Source organism: Hippocampus comes, unplaced genomic scaffold, assembly GCF_001891065.2.
Source record: "Hippocampus comes isolate QL1 unplaced genomic scaffold, H_comes_QL1_v1.1 scaffold156, whole genome shotgun sequence".
Classification (NCBI taxonomy): Eukaryota; Metazoa; Chordata; class Actinopteri; order Syngnathiformes; family Syngnathidae; genus Hippocampus; species Hippocampus comes.
In genome coordinates, this window is record NW_017805744.1 from 3,219,888 (window position 1) to 3,242,682 (window position 22,795).

At 40.8% G+C, this 22,795-nt stretch overlaps 1 protein-coding gene across 2 annotated transcripts in view; it reads left to right on the plus strand.

Moving 5' to 3' along the window:
- Window positions 1-22,795, plus strand: part of lingo2 (leucine rich repeat and Ig domain containing 2) — a 204,907-nt gene that overhangs the window by 62,415 nt on the left and 119,697 nt on the right. For both annotated transcript variants that reach the window (XM_019884033.1, XM_019884034.1), the window contains one exon: window positions 13,420-13,520. The gene's annotated coding sequence lies outside the window, so the exon portion shown is untranslated. The remainder of the gene's footprint in view (window positions 1-13,419; window positions 13,521-22,795) is intronic.

A 22,795-nucleotide genomic window follows, 5' to 3' on the forward strand; every position in this document is an offset into this window, starting at 1 on the left:
ATGGCGGCACGGTTACTGGTACCTGAATTTCAGAGAAAGTCAGAAAGCGCTACAGTCTATCACGAACCTATGCTAATGCAGAAGAAGTCAGAGTACATGTAAACATGCACAAGCATATATACAGTATCACACTATTGATTAACAAACAAGAAGTACGGCAGTAATTGAGTGTGTCTTCCTGTGCCCTGTGACCTTGTATTATAAAACTCCTGCGCAAACGACAGTAGCGCACACAGTTTGAAACCTCAAAATGGCGCCAATACTAGGGCCGTCATAAACACTTGTGGATCTTGAAGAGAAAACAAATGCAAAACAAAAAGCAGGGGAGTATTCTTGACTGAAGTGGCCGGATGATTCATATAGTGAGAGGGCGTACCGCTATCCCACAATTTACACTTTATTTCAGTGGTGACGTTATCATTTCAGTTGTGAGACACACAAGAAGAAAACAGTGCGAAGGTGTGTAATTTGGCCACATACTAGGGTAGAGAAAAAAAAAAAGACCGCATCATCCACTAGACGGACCTCAAAGCCAGTACAGGATATATTCCATTTCCGACGGACTTCTGTTCCTGTTGTCTCCTTTGTCTATGTTGTTGCATCACTATGCTATGGTGTTTCTTACATAGGGCGTTATGAAATTTCTCAAAACCTCACACGTTTGGGTTGCGGTAAACTGAGGATTCCGTGTCCAGTATGTCTAAATAAGCACTCAAAAAGTCACTTTCCCATAATATCTCCCCTTTAATTGTAGTCAATGTGACTTTACGGGAGGGGTTGACTAAATGGACCAAATGTAAAAAAATATTTAGTGGCTGGTCTATGCAACTAATGAATGGAAATAGTGTACTGCTCTTTGTTGGGGGCCCCTGTATTGATTTTCAGGCTGCTAAATCACAGAACCTTGACTTTGCTGTGATCGATTCCTTCCTCGTCTGTAAAGCGTCCCTGCCAAAATGGCAACTGATAGTGCTGAAGAGAAGAACAGCAGACATGTCAGGAAATGAATTAGGGTCCTCTTCCACGCTGACTTTTTTTGCTCCACTATATCATTCTACGGTCGGTTGGAGTCGCTTAAGATTGTCCATGAGGAAAGGTCAAGCTTAAGAGATTGCATTTGTCACAGCTGGGATCCCCCGCTAAACGATGACAGCATCTCGTCGACGTGCAGCCAATTGAATGAAGGAGCTGACATTTTGATGTGTGTTTATCCTCAACTGACAGAAGTTTGGGGATCATGTTAAATATCAAACATCATCACCGCTAACGCTCTCCCTAGCAGCTGGTGCTTGCATACTTACCAGTCAGGTTGCAGGTGAATGCTCCATTCAAACCACTGAACAAATTGGTGGCAGAAGTGGGATTCAGTTAAAACTACAACCAGAACGTAGCACCTTAAATAAAGTACATGCGTACTGATCTTCATCACCTTAACCATTTTTTAACTGTGAGCGAATCCACACATGATTGGGAAAAAAAACCCAAAAAAACCCCACTCCTAACACACCCCTGCTCATAATCGTCTTTAAGAGACATCCAACACTCAGGCCTTGGCTGGACTTTGATCACAAGGGAGAACATGCTCAAATTTGGCCAGGAGCCCGCTTCAGATCATTCGACCGTTCATGCAAATCATCGATCATATGGGTAAAGTGATTTGTGGTCTTCCTGCTCTTTCAAAAAGCTTAATAATTCTGTATTCACTGGGCATTTGGAACTACAAAAGTTGTCTAGTTCGCAAGGGAGGCTACAGTCTGTTTTTTTTCCTTGTATGTGTGGTTATAATTGCTTTTTGAAATTGGTAAATTTTTAGCGTTTAGCCGGAGGCATTCCATCGCTCGAAGCGATAAAAACATTGATTTCCAGCAAGGACAAAAGGCAATTGAACATGTGCGAACGCCTCCTGTGTCATAATGATCAAGCCCTTTATCCTAAGTACAATAAGTGCATCCGACAGAATTGAACAAACCCAATTCCCTTATTTTCCCTGTCAACCGACAGTTATAACCTTGAGTCACGCCGGCTGTTGTCAATGTAAAAGTAGTATTGGGTCAAAGAGGTTTATTAGTGGCTATTCTCTTTATTTATTTAGTTATTTTATAATAATATGGTTTGGATGGTTTGTATTAATAAATCAATACAAACCATCACATTGAATTCCATTGACAAAGATGTAATCCTCACATCGAATCAAATATTACATTCTTTGGCATATTTCATTATTTCCTCCAAAGTGCTGCTCAAGTGAAAAAAAACCACACAAAAAAAACCTTTTTAATAGATGTCAACATTCATCAAGTTCAATACCAGGGAAGAAAAATGTTGTGTTCATGTGCCACACAAATAAACATTTACAGAGGTGCTAAGCTCAAGAATAATTCATTATACCATACGGACACATTACACTGTGACACACATGCAACTCATACCATTTTTTTGTTACTTTGGCTATTAAGTACAGGTACCATGTGCTGTATAACACGTCGCAGATTTATCAGACGGATTCTTATTGTCTGGAAACCAGTATCCCATTAGCACCATCGCCAGCACCCATGAAATTGAAGTTTCATTAGACTGACTCTGAAGAGGCGATTAAAAAAAAAAAAAAAAAAGAAAATTGTGAGGTGTGAACATGTTTGCACAGTGGTCATTTTGCTCAGTTCTTCAGATGATGGGCCCCGATAAGTGAGGACAAAGCGAAATTCACGGCCTATTTGTCAACGTACGGGGTTGTGCATGACCATTTAATGGCAGTGTTCCCCCTCCTTACGGGAGAGCGTGCATATAGTGAAGTGCAGAGCCAGATGACAATGGTTAAACAGATCAAACCTACATCAGACTATAGACCGAAGTCAAATATCGACTTTTACAACCACTATTACGGTACAAGTGGTGGGACTCCCCAAGCTCTAATTTCACATATCTATGATCACCTGGAAGAACCATTTAACTTTTTCTTGTTGAGTATCCAGTGCTGGTCTCGACTTGTTTGTTTTTTTCAATTTGAAGTCAAAGCAAGACAAGCAGCCTGTTCTGGTAAATGTCCTACACACAAATGCAACTTAACTTCAAGGCCATTACGATCAATATTATTTTTATCAAGGGTCGCGGGGCGTGTTGGAGCCTACCCAAGCTGTCTTCGGGCAGAAGGCGGGGTACACTGGTTGCCAGCCAATTGTAGATTATTATGTTTATGGTTATGATGATGATGATGATTATTAATATTATTTTATTATATTATATTATATTATATCCTCGCGTGGTGGGATGCCTCCGAGTGGTGCGAGGTGAGGAATGCCAGGGCTCTTGGGCCCCAGAGCGGCTGAATGCCCACCAGCCGGCGGGGAAAGAGGTGGGGTCTCACCGGAAGGTGAGGCGCCCAGCGCTCGCCCCGCCGGAACGGAGGGGAGTGGGAGTAGCCACCCCACAACCCTCCTTAACCAATAATCAGGCGAGGGCCCTTCCGGGGCCCGCACTGGGTGTGAACCTCGCGAGGCACCAGCAAGAGTCGTACCGGGTGTGGGATCCGGGAGGCGGGGCAAGTCCCTGATGGGGGCCGATTGCCCAGGAGGGTTATTATTATTATTATTATTTTTATTATTATTATTATTATTATTATTGTTGTTATTATTCTCACCAATAGTAGTGTTGGTGTTGACCGTAGTAATGGTAAGGATGGTAGTGGTTTTTGTGCTGTTGGGTGACTACGAGCAGTAGTAGATTTGGTTGTGGTTTTAGCAGCACTTGTAGTGATATTAGTGGTGTTAGGAGTATAAGTGGTTACTCATAGTGGGTATGGTGGTCAAAGTAGTCACAGTAGAATTGATAATAGTGGTATTAGTAGTCATAGAGTTGACAGTAGTAATGCTAGTAGTGATAGTAAAAGTATTAGTAGTAGTCGTCGTAGTGGGGGCTCCACAAGAGAGAGCACTTGTGTGCTGCCCTTCTGACCACTGAGTCACATTGAAAGGGATAGAATGAAATCATGAAAATTAATTATCATAAAAATACCTCAAAATATATCTGTTGTTTAGATGACTAGGATGGATATACCTAGAGTTATCTCTGATGTGTCTCAAAAGATCACATGCTTCAGGTTTGGGTGTTTTTTTTTAAATAGAATAACTGAAAATATATTGTGATATAAATTCATACAGTAGAGTGATATATTATTTCTGTATATTGCCCAGCACTGAGTAGTAGTTGCAGGGGGCGTGCAGAGGCCAACGAGGTGGACGTCCTTGGGGGAAGGGCTTTATCCCTAGCGCAGTAATAGTTGGAGTGGTGGTGGTAGTGATTAAATCACAGTTTAAAGCAGGGTGCCCATTACATCAATCGCGATCGACCGGTAGATCGCGGACTGGTCCCAAGACGATCGCGAGGGGTGTAGAGGAGGAAAAAAACAAAACAAAACAAAACAACCATTTGTGTATATTTGTCCATGTTAGAAATATTTTTTTGTGTGTTCATGTACACTGCACCCTAATCATCCTATCAGTCTCATTTTCACAAAAAGTATTTAAAAAATAAAATAAAATAAAGCAGGTAAATCTTTAACCTACGGTGGCGCCGTGACCTGCATCACCGGAAGTTGTTAGCGCTCAGCAGTCTGCAATTGCAGATTGTGATCAGAGCTGTTGCGCTATATCTTTTATCGTTATCATTATTCTCATTCAAAGTTTGTTTCGTGTACAATTCGCTGAGGGCACGGGCAAAGAATGGGAATCTAGAGGGCTGAGGGAAGCACTTTAAAATGGTACGTGTGAGCTACGATAGTTAACTGGCTGCAAAAGTGCGTCGCATGCCTCCATGTCAAGCTGTTGCTCATTATGGCGTGTATGTGCATGCGCGATAACAGGTCGATCGCGGGAGGTTGGTTGATCGAAAAGTCGATCTTCGTTCCAAAATGTTTGGGCACCCCTGTTTTAAAGAATTTAATCTTTCATAGCTTCTCATTATTTCCTTCTTCATAAGCTTACAGAGCATTCAGTGGATTCAGAATGCTATAATAGGCATACTCTTTTCTTCCAGAGCACTCCAATCACTGTCAAGTTGTCTCAGGAGCTCGCCATACATGAGTCAGTGTTTCACATAGCCCTGCAATCACTTGTGAGCTTGGCCAGGCTCTCCAAAGCCACCCCGTGATGCGGCCGCGCTATTTCCAGAAAGCTGACTCAACGCAATCCCCTTTTTGATAGCACGCAATCCCTCTTTAGCACCTGGCCACTGACCATCTACTGCCAACAGCTCGTCCAGTTGGCTTGGAGAAGCCACGAGCCGCTCCACATTTCCAAGAGATGGACAAATTGGGCGAAGACGTGGGCTGTTGAGCGCGGAGGGAAAGCTAATCACTTTAGCCCAATGCTGAGGATTATGCAGTCAAAGAAGAAATGTTGCTGTTGTTCCCAAAACACGCGATTGTGCCTTTCTTTTTTCTTTTTCTCTTTTTGCGTTATTGCAGATGTTTTCCCAAGCTTATTTTAGCCCTATTTGCCCGTCACTTTTTACTGCAGGGGCCCCTTTGCATAAGAAGTGTCCAATTAAATCTAGATTTGTTGCCATATGCTATCACATTGGGATTGTCAGTATCAATCTTAATCTGTTCCTCGCTTGCGTGGCAGGGTGTTTCAGCTTCGGGGGCCTTTTTTTTTTTTTTTTTTTAATCACTTCACTCAGCTATATGTAGTGCATGTGTGCATAAGATTTCAAAAATATATATCTTGACAGAGAACCACAGCCTATGAAAAAAGTGTAGTCACTATGTATTAATGAAAATTGATAAAATACTAATATTTATCTTAATGTAGTAATATATATCAAGATAGCAACTTGAGGATAGAAACTGTCAAGGCAGATCAATGAGGATTTTTATATCTCATCCCGTAGTCTGGGACTATGCCTAAAGAGAATAATAAAATGTTAAGGTTTGCTATCCTGATAAGCAGGGTAGCAACAAGAGTACAGAGAAGTGTGAAGGCAAATTAATAAGGATTTTAGATTTTGCCCTGTTGTCTGATACTTTGCGTTATTAGAACTGATACAATGCTAACATGCCAACATTGGGTATGCTAACATGTATACAGGTAGTAACAGGAAGTGACAAAGCGCTAAAGCAGTTTAATGAGGGTTGTACATCTTGCCCTGTAGTTGAGCATTAAGTTGATCAAATAATACCATGCTAACAATTGATATGCGGTACAATTTTGCAAGAGAGCAACATGCTTAGGTTAAGTGTGAAATCAGAGCAATGATGGATTTTACAACCCATCAGTCACCGGTTAATATACCTATTGAGAATTAACAAAATGCTAACATATTAGCTTTTATCAAGATTGCAAATTAAGTAGAGAAAGTGTGCAGGCAGATTAATAAGGGATTTTACAACTAGCCTAGGCATGGGGTACCCTTCTAACGAGAGTTGTTTAAATGCTAACATGAATGCTAACATTAATAAGATGTGGAGAAACTTTCTAAAGTGGGTTAATGGGATTCTACATCTTCCCTCTGGCACAATGCCAAATCAGAATTGATAAAACTCTTGCATACAGTATACTGTAGCAAGAGAGCACTTTCTTAACTCATGCTCCGGCAAATCTTGACCTGTGTTTAAGTGCTATCTAAAAAGAGAATTATTGTAATGCTAAGGTGGTCACAGTGTGTACTGTATAAGAAATCAAAATGGTGGTCTAGGGCGTGTGACTGAGAGCCCATTAATGCAGTCTCAACAGGTCCTTGAGCAAAACATTAGCTGCGCTAAATGTTCTGGACAAGATACTTGAGGAGCGTTTCTTAGTGTCTTTTATTAAAAGCAATCAGATGCGACCCCTAAGGCTATCAATGTGATGCTGTTTAATCGGCCATCTAGCTCACTCTGATATTGCTCTATTGATCGCTGATGTGAGTTATAACATTGAATCTCCTCTCTGCATTTACGAAACACTCTTTTACTGCACATGCTGCAGAGTCACTCCTAAGTCAGTAATCATTGCCTTGGTGGGAGCAAATAAGACACATTTGTGACAAGTATCAGACTTACAAATGGATGCTGAGCAAGCCATACTAAATGCTAAGCTAACCTAAAATTGACACAGTGTATATGTCAGCCAAGAGGAGTGGCCTATTAAGTTAAAAGTATTGTAATGCCCTTCAATGTGGACAAGGATGCACAGAGTCGCTGATGCAATCTGTTCGCTTATTAATAAACAAAATAGGCAGTGGTTAAGCCACGTTCACAGGAGCTGTTGTCGGCCACAACTCACGCCCATGCGCTCCATACTCAGACTGACTGCCGGAGCCGATATTTCCCTAACCTGGCTCGTCCCCTCTCTATGGCGTCACCCCCGACTAAACTAACCCAGCCCTCAAATACACAAATAACAAGAAACAGATATTACAGTATGTTAGTACTCTCATATTGTTTGTTTTTACAATAGATTCCTGAGTTTTGACTTTTACTCAGATTTTTATAGATCTGTACAATAAATGTTATATGCTATACACAATGTGACTTTATGGAACAAAAGCTATTGATTCTATCAAAAAAGAAAACAACCAATTGTTCATTGGTTATATTGTAATATTTTGTATCGTTTCATGAAACCCGTGCTTGAGGTCCGTGGGATTTACTTTAAAAATTGCTCCACAAAATTAGAAAGTTACTCCTGAAATGAAGTCATTGATTTGCAAAACTGTGCCACAAGGAATTTTGAATTTGAGCCTTGAACTACGACAATTACCAACATGACTCGTATCATTACTACTAGTACCATTTACATATCATCAACCAGTGGCGGATGCTGGTCTGTCAAGGAGAGGAAGCTCAATTTCGGCCTAAATCATAAAATGTGTCCGTTTATTTATACGTGAATTCTACTCTCCGTTCCTTAATAAAAAAATGACAAGGATGCCTTCACCATAAGATCGGTGAGTGGCTCATTTCGCTGTCAATCAAAATGAGATTCAGCCTCAGACAGACCATCCAATCATCATGCAGAAAAGCTGAGCGTCCGGGCCAGCCGATAAACACCCACTGTCCATAGACTCCCAGAGACGCCGAGCGTCCGATGGGCGGGACAAAACCAGCATTTATCCAATGACTCGTCTCGTTTCAATGCATTGGGACAACCGACACTGAACTCTCGAGAGGCCCAGCGTCTGAGCGGTCGACGCTCAGCGTCCACACAGTTTAAAGCACAGCGAAGCTGCGGGCTTAAATGAGAAGAGAGTCGCGTAGTAACCAGTAATAAGAAGCTGATTCGGAACAAAAGTTGAGCGCGTTGTAGTGCATATTTAGTCAATGACATGTCCACACAATTGTACGTACACACATATATTTGATCACTTACTTTTTGACGTTTTAGGGGAAGCTGAGCTTCCCTTGCAGTCTTAGAGCAATCGCCTCTGTCATCAACACTAGCACTATTACTACTTGCCCTACTCTCACCAACACCAACACCACCACCATTATCATCACTACTACCACCATTATCATCATCACTACTACTACTACTACTACTACTACTACTAATACTACTACTACTACAACTGCTCCCACTGTTCCCATCAAAAATACTGTAAGTAGCATCGATAGCACAATTACTACTGTCACTACCTCTTCTAAAACATTATCAGAAAAACAAAATCATTACTTCATATCGCTAATTTGCTGAAACAGCTTATTACAGTAATTCAAATGTAACTGTACATCTGTTAGTGCACGCAAAGAATACAACGGATAATTTTAACAAGCGATCGCGGTAATGTGCAGATAATAGTCCACAAATATAAAATGTATCGCGTAAAAATCACTTTATAAATTATTATTTTATACAATTTGCCGAGACAAGAGGAGGTCCGGACAGAGGAGGTTCGGACAGAGGAGGTCGGCGGTCCGGTAGTGGATCGCGGTCCGCCAGGTGAGGCAGGTTGCTCTATGCCTTATTTATTCTCACAAGAGTTCTTCTACTTCTGGTCTAGATTGGACTCAGAGCAAAAGCTATATTTCTGGAGGCCTGGGTCAGAAAGTAGACTTGCTTGGGGTTATAGTCTCCGTATCATGTCATTGTACTCTTTACTATCTGCTTTCCCTATCATTAAGTTCAAATGCTCTTCATTTTATTGTTGTTTCCACTATTGTTGCATTTATTCTCATTGATTTTAACCACTGTAAAGGACATGTGGTTTGCCTTGTGTGTGAAATGTGCTTTATAACTCGAACTGAGTTGATTGGTTGATTGATACTGACAGTATCAATTCAGGTATACCTAATGTAGTGACCAACATGGCTTTGAGCAATGGCAATAAAGTGCCGATGTTGTTGATTTGCTTTGAGCTTCAAAGTCGAGCTAATATTATTCTTACCCTGGTTCTTTCACTTTGTCATTATTTCTGTTGCTCTGATTTAGAAGGGTGCATTTCTTTTCTTGTCTGGCTTCACTTTCGGTGTCGCCTTCTTTAACCTTTTTTTTCCCTTCCCCTTACTGTTTTATTCAAAGTTTACGCTACCGCCTGCGAGGAAAAGTTTGTCCCGACTCGTGTCTGACATTTACGTGACCTTTTGAACCAAATTCCCCCCATCTCTCCTTACCCTCTCTGTTGTCTTCTCTTTTTTTTATTCTTCATGTGTATATGAAACACACACGGCCAAGTGTTGAATTAGCTACTTGTCTAGTCTATTTGAAGACACACAGATAAAGGAAATCACCGAGGGCTCTTTAGTTCTTTTCATGAAGCTTCTTTCACACTCGAAGCTTAGTTCCAATCATGCTAAGTTCATGTAGCAGTGCATGTCTGTTGTCCTTGGCAACCATCTGAAACTAATTGCATGTTGCGGTGTAATCACTGTAGTGATGCTGTGGTAATTACTGTATCTTGAGTTTTACGTGATAAAATCTATGGAGTTATTGCACTGCAGCCATTTATTTTCAACCATATCTTCTGAAAGCTTTTCCAATTGAATTCAAAGCACACAAGACCTACTCTGGCTGCAATCCATTGTTAGCTTCCTGTTGCTCGTTTGCGGGACGACAGTTTTTACTCTGTCAATCTTTTGTGGAGGGTAATGGTACCAGTGGCAGATCTAGATTCTTGTCCTTGCAGTGGCCATGGGATCTGCAAAACAAAAGTATGACAGCACCTAAACCCCCTACCAAAATCCACAGTATTCTCTCAGCGTGACACAAATCAAGCAAACCACTTTGTAAACCACCACCTCGGTACACTTGTTTTAAAATAAATAAATAAATTGAACTCAGCATGTTCCCTTTGAAGGACACGTTGAAGTGACTTGAGCTTTGTCGACAGCCATGGTCTTTTGTTTCCCAGTGAGGAACCTCGCTAGATGGAATTGATCCGACTTCAATGTCCCTGCCATTTATCTCTGCCCACTCCTGTTTGATGTGTGGCTGTCAGATGGAGAAATGATGGGCTCGCAAACCTTGTGGATACAATACAATACAATACAATATAATACATGCTGATTTATATAGCGCTTTCACAACAGCGGCAGCTGTAACAAAGTGCTTAACAAAACAGTTAACATAACGTAAAATAACCAACAAAACACGGACAGTCGTGCAGTCCTAACCACTTAAATGGCGCCGCGAGAGTGGCTGCCTTTCCAGCAGCTCCTATATTTTGTTGTTCTACTTCTTCCTTTCATAACTTTGCTGCTGTGAATTGGGAATTTCTCCATTGCGAGACTAATAAAGGTTTTCTTCTTCTTCTTCTTCTTCTTTTCCCTCATATGCTTTGTTGTTTAAAGCAGTTTGAGAGGCCAACTTTTGGCCACCCCAAAAATCAATTTTGGACACACTATGAGGAGACAAAACAAGAAATCACATGAAACACAAGAGCAAAATTAACATTAAATTAATGAACTTAACAAATCATTCTGACTTCACAGTGTAATACTTTGACTCTGTTGATGTTACACTTAAATCTTGTATGAAATAATGAATATTATTCCGATCACTTTTTCTCTGAGCATTTCTGCTTTTTATTAGAAGTTTATCCGAGGTGGTCATCATCGGTCTGGTGAAACCGTCAGTGCGTTCCCATCCGTATTTCAGACTGACAGACCTTACTTACATCAGTGTGACGGAATGTCTGCCTCTGCGATTTATGTCTATAAAACTGCAAGGTTTTCTTGTTAATATGAGAACATCTACAGTATGCTATTTGAACAATCATTGAAACACTGTACATTGGAAGCAAAAACCATGGTATCAGTTTGTCTAGGCTAGGACTGGTTCAACATTCCAATAAATTAAATCTCACTTTACACTTACTGTATGGATTCAGTAAGTGTAAGTAATATTTTAGCAAATCAAATATAAAGAAATAAAAAAAGAATGCATAAAAACAAATGAAAGATAAATTCATTGATCATTGTAGCTCCAGCTCTGTAGATACTTGAACAATTGTCCTTGATCTATATTCCACAGCACCAGACACTTTAAGATAAGATAAGATAAGATATCCTTTATTTGTCCCACCCTGGGGAAATTTACACTCTACAGCAGCAAGATTGAGGGTAGAAAGAAGAAAGAAGAAAAACAAAGTGTATGCATTCACAAAGTCACAAAATAAATGTTACAGTTTCAATGTAACTTTCAAGCGCGAAAGGACTTTTGGTATATTTGCACACCTAAAATTGTACTACAATTACTGCCACTGGTGTGACGGTTATCTGCACCGACTGCACAACCGCCATAGGATTGTATCGCACCACTTTATCTCTGCTTGATGATCTGCACATTGTCACACAGCTGTCATTGGGTGGCATTACTGCACAATGGTACCCTAACATTCCATAAAGTCTTTCCATACTTATTTGTCATGTCCTTTTTTATCGTAGTTGCTTGTTATGGATAAAATGAAAAGAAAGCACCCCTCCCCCAATATTTAACTTGAAGATTTTATGAACTAAATACGGCATGTCACAGTTAAGCCCTCTCATGGCAATTTCACAGGCCTTTACTCTGATCCTGTTGACCGTGTCTTTCCCTACCTGAGCCATTTAGGAGGCCTACATTCCAATCCTCCGGGAGCCTCATTAAGCCTTTTCTTCAATTAAGCGGCCTTGCAAATTGCCGCGTGGCACCACACTCAAATCACTCGTGGAGGCGGATCAGCAGCTGCCCTTGTAAAGAACCACATAGAAGAAGATTCTGTCGATGATGTGGAATTCGTTAATTAATTGTGACTTAAAGCAATTGAGGAAGAATGGTGAGCACTCATCAGTCTTAACCAAATATTTCATTATGACCCAAATCATTTCCTTTTGTGTTCGAGCATTAACAATACTTGGTCTTCTTTTTAGGAAGGAGACCAGATGGTCATAGTATTCAATACTTATCACAACATTGACATTGACACATTGACCCATGAGCATTTCTGTGGACCTTATTTTTTTCCGCTCCTAATCACATTTTCTGAGACTTACCGTAACCCAGTTTTTGACAGTTTGTGGCCAAGTCCCCCAGACATAATCAATAAGGGCATTGACAGGTTTGCAGATGATAATCTCTGAGACATCAAACAAACAGCTAAAGCGGCAGGGACGCGTCAAAGGTTATTTTCTCTTGAGTGTTGACAACCTTCATCAATCGTGTAAATATGTCGCCGACTTGGACTTTTTGACTCTTTTCTAACCATCCTGTTTGTCAAAGGTCAAAATGGCCTGCTTTAAAATCAGCTTTTAAAAAAGATGGATGCTGAATTTATTTCATATTTTGATGGCTAATATAATTTTACCCACACAATAACAGGAGGGCTAAGTGTGTGGTGGTCAATTTGACCTTTGTTGTACCAAAGAAGCAAATGGGGGGAAAAAAAAAGCATCAAAAGTGAAAAACAAAACATGACCATCAATTCTATTTGTGAAAAGGACAACATTGTTAAAATATGCAGTGGGTCAATTTGATCGATGACTATTTTTAGGGTACTTGAGAAACAACCTTAACAGCGGTGATAAGCGCAAAGTTCAGCAGTTGTAGTTTTCAGGAGCTTGCCAAGTTAAACGTTGAAAAAGGGTTCGTCATACAGCCGGTCAATTTATTCATGAACATTTTTGGGTCTAGCATAGAAAATAAATGTAACGGGCGGGTGAGCAAAGACGGCCCTGTTTCGGGAGCTCTCCCAAGTTAAACAAAAAAAAAAAAAAAAGCATCCCCGTTTGCTTGTCTTTCCACATTGCAACGGCAGCACAACGAGCCAACGCGGTTTTGCCGTTTAGGCGTAAAAATGAACAAGTCGGCCATGCGAGGACTGCGCGTTTTTCTCCCGCTCTCGCTCGGACTGACATTTCTTCCAGGATTGTTTTATTCCGGATGGCGGCACATTTGCGGCGGCTCAGTTGGTTCAAGTGGGCGAGCTCACTCGCCACGTCGCCTTTCATTTGTTTCTTCTGCTTTTCAGCCCGCGGGCAGGAACCTGCGAGGAGCGTCCCACGCAAGCCCAGGTCTCGGATCGACGTCTTTAGTGGTCAACGAGAATTCCGACGTCGGGTAGCCTCGCAGGTATGACAAGACGCTGTTGCCATTTTGTGGTTTCTAGCTGTGTGACTCATTTAAAGGAGGCAAGAGTTCAATTTATTGATATGATGACAACTTAAATATGCACATCCAAGACTAATTTGTCAAATTCGCAAAAGGGTTTCAGGGCTGTGGTCGGGTTTCAGTGTAGGATTCGGGTTTCAAGCCACACTGTGTGTTTCAAATTAGGGTTTCAATACAAGTTTAGGGCTTCAACGTGGCATCGTGGTTTCAAAGAAATATTTCAAGTTTGTTCAGGGTTTAAAAATTGGGGTTTAAAACGAGGAACTAAGGGAAGCCTAATTGTTTCAAATTAGGCTTTCAGGCTTGTTTAGGACTTCGGATTATCATATGAGGCCAGGGTTAGGGTTTTAGAGAAGGGTTGCAGTGTCGATTTATGATTTCAAAATGGGCTTAGTTTCAAAGTAAATTTTCCAAATAATTGTCATGGTTTAAAATTGGGGTTATCTGTCATGGTGTTGAACTCGGGTTTAATGTAGGCTAAGGGGGTGCTGGAGCCTACCCCAGCCGTCTTCGAGCAGTAGGCGGGGGACACCCTGAACCGGATGCCAGCCATTCGCAGGGCACACACAGACAAACAACCTCACTCTCGCTCACACTCTCACCTAGGGGAAATTTAGAGTGTTCAATCAGCCTGCCATGCATGTTTTTGGAATGTGGGAGGAAACCGGAGTACCCGGAGAAAACCCACGCAGCCCCGGGGAGAACATGCAAATTCCACACAGGGAGCCCGGAGTTGGAATTGAACCCGGTACCATCTCATCACTGTGAGGTCAACGCGCTAACCAATGTATCACTGTGCCGTGCTAAGGTTCAAAGATGTATTTTTACAAATTAGGGTTTCAGGCAAGTGTTAAGGTTTCAAACTAGGGATCGACTTTCTCGCCTTGTGTAGGATTTCCAATTAGTGTTTCATGCCAGGGTTGAGTTCAGGTTTCAGACAAGGGTTAAGTCAGGTTTCAAACCAAGTTTAAAGTTTGAACATTGAGTGCAGAGGCTGTTCCAAGTGCTGTGCAATACGGCATAGTTTGGTCACGATCCGATACCAAGTAAATATAGGGCCAAGAATTAAGGTTGCTACATCGGCAAATTGCTAAATCGCAATTACGTTTCAAGAACTTTAAGTGTTTTTGTGAAGTTTATTTATTGTTTTTTTTTTAATTGTCAAACAGTTAAAAGTTAAGAGACAAAGTTTCGTGGCAAATGGAAAATACTGCTTTTTCACCACACGTAGCTTTCACTTTCTACCATAGGAAAAAAATTATAAAACATCTTTTTCTGGATTATTATTATTATTACTATTTTCTTTTACTAAAAGAAACTAGTTGTTTAAGATTATCAATCCACAACCCATTTTATAAAACATTTAAGGAACCAAACTGTGCCTGTCTGTCCTGTTGAACCTGGCTGTCTTCCGTCTGAAGAAACCAACGGGGTGCATACAAGAGCGAAACTACAACTACGGTATTGATCTCATCATGCCAGTATCACTCCAATATTGATACTGACTTGGTCTTGCAATGACTGCTGTTTGGATCAATCCGTCCACCACTAGTTGACGTTATGGTTCAGGGTTAAAATGAGGTTTTCATCCTTGTGTTAGGGTTCCAAACAATAGTTAGGGTTTTGAATAAGTGTACCAAGCCACGGTTAAGGTCAAGAGTAGTGACTGATGCACAACTTTACCACCGAGACTCATGCATATCGATGGAAGAATCTTTGAAAACAAATTTCCACTGCTTTATCGTTGCACCAGTAAAACCAGTATTACTAACAGAGTCCTCATGAGTTGTAACTGGACATTTCAAATCACTTTAATCTTTGCTAATAGCTTTTTTATTCGCCACAAATCCCTCGTGAGATTTTCTTTTCTTTTCTTTTCTTTTTTTTCCCCTCTATAGTTGCCTTTGGCATAAACAGTGCGACTGGAAATAGGACTCAGTGACTCACAGATTAGTTTGATGCTCAGAAAGCTAACTTGGAACGCTCGAACTGGGACAGAAAGGAAGGGAATAACAGCAGCGACATCCACAATCTGCGCTAGACAGACACAAACGCGAGGTACGCCTGCACAATTGAATGTCATAAAACAACTAAAATGGTTTTGGATTCCTCTTGGGGTTGAAATTGGCTCCCATTCGTTCTGGATTTTGTCAATTTATAATGTGCATTTTGGTCAGTTTGTGTGAGCGTAAAAAGATCAGTTGGATGAGAATTAGCATTTCGGTTTCAAACATAAGTCAGTGTTTTAAATGTGGGTTTCAAGCCAGGGAAAGGCTTCCGAATTCAACTATCATGCCTGTAAAAGGGTTTCACACAAACCTGAGAGTTTCAAGATAGACTTAGGGTTTCAAGTAAATTTAATAAAATTAGGGTTTCAAGAAAAATGTTTTGGATGAAAGTCAAGGTTGGGTTTTCACATGATAGTTTCAAATCTGATAGAGGTTTCAAGTGAAGGTTTGAAGCAAAGCATTTCAAATTTGGGCTTCAAACCAGGGTTAGGCTTCCGAGTAGAGAGTATGGATTTAGATTAGGGTTTCAAGCAGGGCTGAGGGTTTGTGTTTCTAATTCAGGTTTTAAACAAATGTTTTGGGTTCCAGTAAGAATATTCAGGTCGGTTATAGGATTTCCCGCTTGAGCTTTAAGCTGACGTTAGAGTTTGAAGAAAGGTTAGGGCTTCAAACTAGGATTCACTTGTGGTGCATTAATATGACTCAGAAAGGATCAATAAGCACACAGTTGTTGAAAGTCATGCAACCACACGCACTTGCATTCGCGCACACGCACACACACACGCAACGGTGCACATAAATTTCATCCAAAGGCCTTCGTCACCCTACTCACCGCCGTTATCGTCACGCCATGGGATGTTCGCCCACCTGGCAAAGCCGGCCCCTTCTGTCAAGGCCACACTTGAGTCAGACACACAAACCGTGTCCAGGTTGCTCGTGCACATCTGAAGGCAAACTTTATCATCAACAACTGTGTTTTTTTCACATGGATGACCTCATTTGGATGATCATGACGATCGCATTTTACACAGGCTGAAATGTTTGCTATTCTTCACTGTTTCCAGCATTTTGGGCCGTGACATTTATTTAGAGGAGAATCTTGACGTTTGATGGTTGTGTCTTTACGGCCGAGTGTTTGCAACGGCAACGTCTTTGTTGAGGAGAATGACGGCGCGATTGACTATCGCCGCTTGACTGCAATGGTGTTGTCGTGGGGTACTTGTCGTTTTACTCCTTAACAGGCAGCCTTTTTGCAACCTCCCAACCTTTATTGAGCGAAGGCACATATTTCACATTGGAAAAATTTTAAAAAATGAGCAAAATGATTCACAAAAAAAAAAAAAAATAGATATACAGGTTGCAGAACCTCAGATGCAATTTAAGCTGTTTTGGTGCTGAGCAAACTTTCTACATATTCATGTACTTTCCACCAGGGATGGTGGGGTGAGGGGGGGTTGTCTTAATGAATGCCCAAGTGAAGCGATCACTTTACAGGGTCTTTAAACCGGCTGTGAAAAAGGCTTTAACTATCTAACTAACTTTGCCTGTAGGTAAAGTAGGCGACATTTGAATCACGCGGTTATCCACACGCATGTTTGACATGCTGTATTATCTTTGACCACCACAATTCTTTTTGATATTGTGCCTTTCCGGCTGTATTTATATCGTGGGAGCAAAAAGGCTCTTATCTGGAGCACGGGAGGAGATTAAGAGCAAGGTGAAGAGAGATTTGTGTCATTTTTCACAGGAAGTGTCCAGGAAAATACCGGACGGACTCACACTGTCGGATGCCTCCTTTGGGCAAGCAGGGGGGTGGGGGGGGGTGCATTTCCGTGGAGACGAACATCAACATGTCTCCCAGCTTGCGGTGAAAGTTTTATTGATAGCTGTGACTCAAAACGGACACGGCCTAATGGAGCGCTTATGAAAACAGAGTGCATCTACTTTATGATGCATTGATTCCAGATGATCTGTTGCCGTAAAATACAAGACGGGAAAAAATTCCAAAGGTTTAGATTCTTGGATTTAGAGCAATTGTGTGTTTTATTATGTTAAAATACACAATTTAGAAATAAAAAAAAAGATGCTGTTTCAGTTAACAGTTTTAGCTGGAGACAAAATAAATTATCCTTCTTTTTTTTTTGCCCAGAATATTAAACTATTTATTACAGTATTGATTGGACGATTTGTATTTGGCCTTGTAATTGGCATCTAGTTTAAAGTCATAAAAGTACACAACTGATCTTTTATTAAATAAATTAATAGAGGTAAGAAAAAGATGCAAGTTAAGCACCTTAAAGTCTAAATGATTTGAAATAGATAATAATCCATCCCATCCATGATCCGAAATGCATTATATTCACAAGTGTCCATAATACATTTTCTCTATTTCTATACAAAATTATCCACTTGACTGCAATAGTGAAGTTAATTAAGAACTAATGATTTGATGTTTCAAACGAAATGTAATCCTTTTTTTATTTTATAAAAACACAACAACACAGATTCTTCTGTCAATTTTTTTTTTTTTTGGGAGGGGGGGATCAATTGGACTCATTGACCTAGCACATTAATGAATTAAAAACACTCTTTCATGTTTTATAAATGTTTTTATTTGTCCTCAGAAAAGCGTATAATTGCTTTTTACTCCCATTCAATCCAAACACTTTAGTGGCAGATGCTGATTTGATGTGCAACAAAAACAACACCACTAATTCATGACGAGTGGACTTGAAACGCTAAGATGTCAGTGATCAAAAATCTGCTGCCAATTCACTGCTCTGTAACATCTAAAAACATGATTTCCCAAGAAATAAAGAATTGGATCAGCAGCTCAACGCAAAGAGACCAAAAAACTATGACAGATTTTAGTTGGGGGAGGGGGGTGCTCGAGGCAAAGCTCGACTAATGATGTCTGTAATTAAAAAGGATTGTCATTGAACGCACCACGGCCTGCTCTTCCATCTGTTCATTCCTGATTGAGTAGCTCTTGGAGATATTTTTACAAATAGATTGGTTTGATGGAATCTTGTGCTAAGAGAGCTAGTCCAGCCCGAGTGACAAGATTCAAAGTAGCTTATCAATTGGGTCTCAAAAAAGGCTTTCAATAAGGTTTGGGGTATTAGTGTTTCAAACAAAAAGTTGCAGTGTCAATTGCTTCAAGGCCAACTTTGGGTTTCAAAATTAAGTTTCACCCCTGGCTGACAAAATAAAGTTTATATTTTAAAATTTGGCTTTGAAATTGTGGTTCTAAGTGAGCCTTACTTTTTTTCCAAGGGTTTCAAGTCAGAGTTAGAGTTTCAAAGTTTGGTTTCAAGCCAAGGTTAGGGTTGCAAAATAGGGTGAAACCTCCAAAAACTGAGAGGAGGGCTAGCCACCCTCCACTCAGCTGACCCAGAGGCAACTGCATGGCTGAAGGACTTTGCATTCGCTAAATAAAAAAAATAAAAATAGGGCGAGTGTTTCAAATTACGGGTCAGATGTCCAATTATGGCGGCCCGGTAGTCCAATGGTTAGCGCGTCGACCTCACAGTGCAGAGGTACCGCGTTCAATCCCGGCTCTGGCCTTCCTTTGTGGAGTTTGCATGTTGTCCCCGTGCCTGCGTGGGTTTTCTCCAGGTACTCCGGTTTCCTCCCAGATTCCAAAAACATGCATGGCAGGCTGATTGAAGACTCTAAATTGTCCCTCGGTGTGAGTGTGAGCGCGGATGATTGTTCGTCTTTATGTGCCCCCTGATTGGCTGGCAACCGGTTCCCAAAGGCAGCTGGGATAAATTCCAGCAGCCCCCGTGACCCTTGTCAGGATAAGCGGATCGGAAAATGAATGAATGAATGTCCAATTACAGTTTCAAAGTTGGGTTTCAGGTCAGGTTTAGGGTTTCAAGCCATATTTGAGATTTTTGATTGGCTTTCAAATTAGGGTTTTAACCCAGATTTAGGAATAAGGTTTCAAATGAGGGTTCTCTTACCTGATTCATGTTTCATATTAGGTTCAATGCCAGGTGAGGTTGAGGTTTCATTACGAGGTAGTAGTTGCAGTTTAAAACTACAGTAGGGTTTCCACTAAGGGTGGGGTTCGAATCAGCCTTGGGGTTTGAAAGCAGTGTTTCAAGCCAGATTTGTGAATATTTGCCCAGGAGGCAAAACCTGCTGCTCCAGTGGGAGGACAACAAGGACAGGTTGTCCAGTTAGGCCAAGATGTGAAAACTGTCCCTGGCTGTCCCAGTGAGAGGATTTATTTTCTGTGGCTGGAAATATTCTCCTGATATATAATAAATAAATAAATTATACCACTGTACCATATTTAAAAAATATCAATAACATCATCAGGAACTAGTTAATGTTGGGATTAAAAAAATAAATAAATAAAAAAAATAGAAGCAGCAGACCTCGATTCCTTTCTCCTTTGTCTTCTGGAGGCAAATTGAGGTCAGCTGTGTGAAGCTCACCTTCCTGGGCAGGCGTCTTATTTTTATGCATTTCAATAATTGAGCGGGAAAAAAAAAGTGCAAGAAGAGTCTTTATGCACCTCAGTTCTGGCCTTTGGCACCAATGCAGTTGGTGGCCTACTTGGCCTGTCACATGATGTTGTCATCACTGCCACTTCTCACCTGACTACACTTTGACGTCTAACACACTGGAGAGTCCGGTGCATGTTGATATACAAAACAGTCAAAGCCAAGTTTTGGGTTTAAAAAGAGGGTTACGGTTTCAATGTTTGAAATCTTAATAGGGTTTGGTTTGAAACTCTAGATTGAATCTTTAACCCTGCTTTGAAAGCGATGTTTGAAATCCTAAATCTTGTTTGAAATTGTAAAGCTGTCATGAAACCACACTTTGCAACCCTAATCCCTGCTCGAAACCCTCAACTATTAAATGACTAATTTGAAACCTTACTTTGAAACCATAAACCTAATTTGAAACCCTATCTTGACACCCGACTTTGAAGCCCTAAACTTTATTTTAAACTATAAACCAGGCATTAAATCATCATTTGGAACCCCGGCCCTGGCTAGAAAGATTAATTTGAGACCCTATTTTGGAACCGTAACCCTGTTTTGAAATCGGAATTTAAAACCCTAACACTAGCTTGAAATCTTAACCCAACTTTGAAACCCTCATTAGCTTGTTTTTAAACCCTTTTTTGTAGCCCTAACACTGTCTTGAAACCTTTTTTTGACATACTACTTCAGAACACGAATCATGGTTTGAAATCTTAACTTGAAACCCTAACTGTGTTTTAAAACCTCAATTAAAATCCTACTTCTGACCCTGGCTTGAAACGTTAACGTCAAACCACACCTTGAAAACGTAACTCTGGCTTGAAACCGAAACCTGAAACAGACCCAAGCCCTCGTTTGAAATCCTAATGGGAAACGTTTTGCCTCGACAAACCTGATAGATGTATTACACCATCCTAGTCACACGCGATATTTCTTCCCTCGATGTTCCATCATATGTTTCCATGGAAACGCAGCGCTCACACAGCACATTGCAAGATGAACACAGCTCCTTAACGCGATGATATACACGGCGGGGGGAGTTGAATGGTCTTTCTTCCGTAATGATGGATGCAATTGAGTGTGAGCAACCTCCTCCGCCATTTAATGGTTTGTAATCAACAGACGGGGCAGGGCCCTCACCTTTTCTACTTTGCTCTCATTACTCTGGCAAATGAAATGCCACACTGGAACCTCCCACTTGATTGGGCAGAGCAGCCAGACCTTTATGTACTTTCACGGACCTTTATGGCCCCGCTGGTTAGAGAGGTCCTGAAACACTGTATGTGCACAAAATGGTGGATGTTTCGGAGCATCGTGAGTTGCTTCTGTTCCCTCATTTGAAACCCTTCTTTTCAAATCCTAATCCTGGTTTTGCAATTCTAACTAAAAAGGCTTAACCCTGGCTTGAAAACTGAACTGTGTCTTGAAACCTTAACGTGATACCTGAGCCACATTTGAAATCATAACCCTGTCATGGAACCTTATTTTCAGAAGTCTAGCCTAAAACCCTAAATTAAGACCTGCTTTGGAATTTTAACTTAAAACCCCAATTTGGAATGCAAACCCTGTCTTACTTTTAAACCCAAGGCTGTCTCGGAACCCTACTGTGACACCCTAACCCAGGCCTGAAATCCAATAATACTCCGATACCTTAATTTGATGCCTGACCCTTGTTTGAAAGCATAATATTTTGAAACCCAAACTTAAGACCCAATTTGGGAGTCCAGTTTCTTGGAATTAAAACCCCAACCATGATTAAAACCCCGACTTTGAAACCTTAAACCTCGCTTGAACCTCTATGTTGAAACACTAACCCTGGCTTCACACCCTAATATTTTTTTCAAACGTGCTTGCGTTTCAAATTAAGTTAATTTATTTCAGTTTTTATTTCAAGCTTAAGTTAGAGTTCTAAACAACGGTAGGGATTTCCAGTTAGGCTTAGTTAACGTGTTAGGGTTTCAAGCCGGGTGCTGATGGTGTTGTTTCAAGTTAGGATTCCAAAGTCGTGTCTCAATTTTGGGTTTTCGGCAAGGTTTCCACGTCCGCTTTAAACCCCAAAATAAGGTTTCAATAGGGATTAGGCGTCAAATCAAGGATTCATGACTAGTCGCATTCCGATTCCGAACAAACATAATGATGCTAGACAAATGTCAAAAGAAAAACGACTTGTGTGGGAATCCTTTGTTGGACCACATGGAGGCAAATGGCAGTTCAGCAGCAGAATCCAATGAAATAAACGTTTGATTCAACCATGCGAGAAATTGCCTCGAAATGAGCCCTAAAAGAGGTCAAGTGCACCATAAACACGTGCGCTTGCGAGGCGGGTGGGTTTCGTTAAGTGGAAACATCCATCAAGAGCCAGATGTTGCCTCGCCGCGTTACCCTGACGGCTAACAGTTGCTTTCGCTCGCCACTAAACGGATCGCTTCGTGCCCATCCAGGCGTTCGTCTTTAACGGCCAATTCCAAGCGACTGTGTCCAGATGTTGCAACTGTCTTGTAGCAATATGAGAATGAAGTCACGTGTGCAAATATAATAAAAAATACCACCAATATAAATGTTTAATATTACAAGTTGTAACAAAAAAAAAAAAAAAAGTGCTGTTCCACAAGTATGAAGTCAAAATAGTGCCGGAAAAACATATCTTTTTGGAAACACTGAAACCAGTTGCAGAATTGTTCTTTGTTGTGAAAAATGTATTTCCTTAGATTTGAAAGATATATAT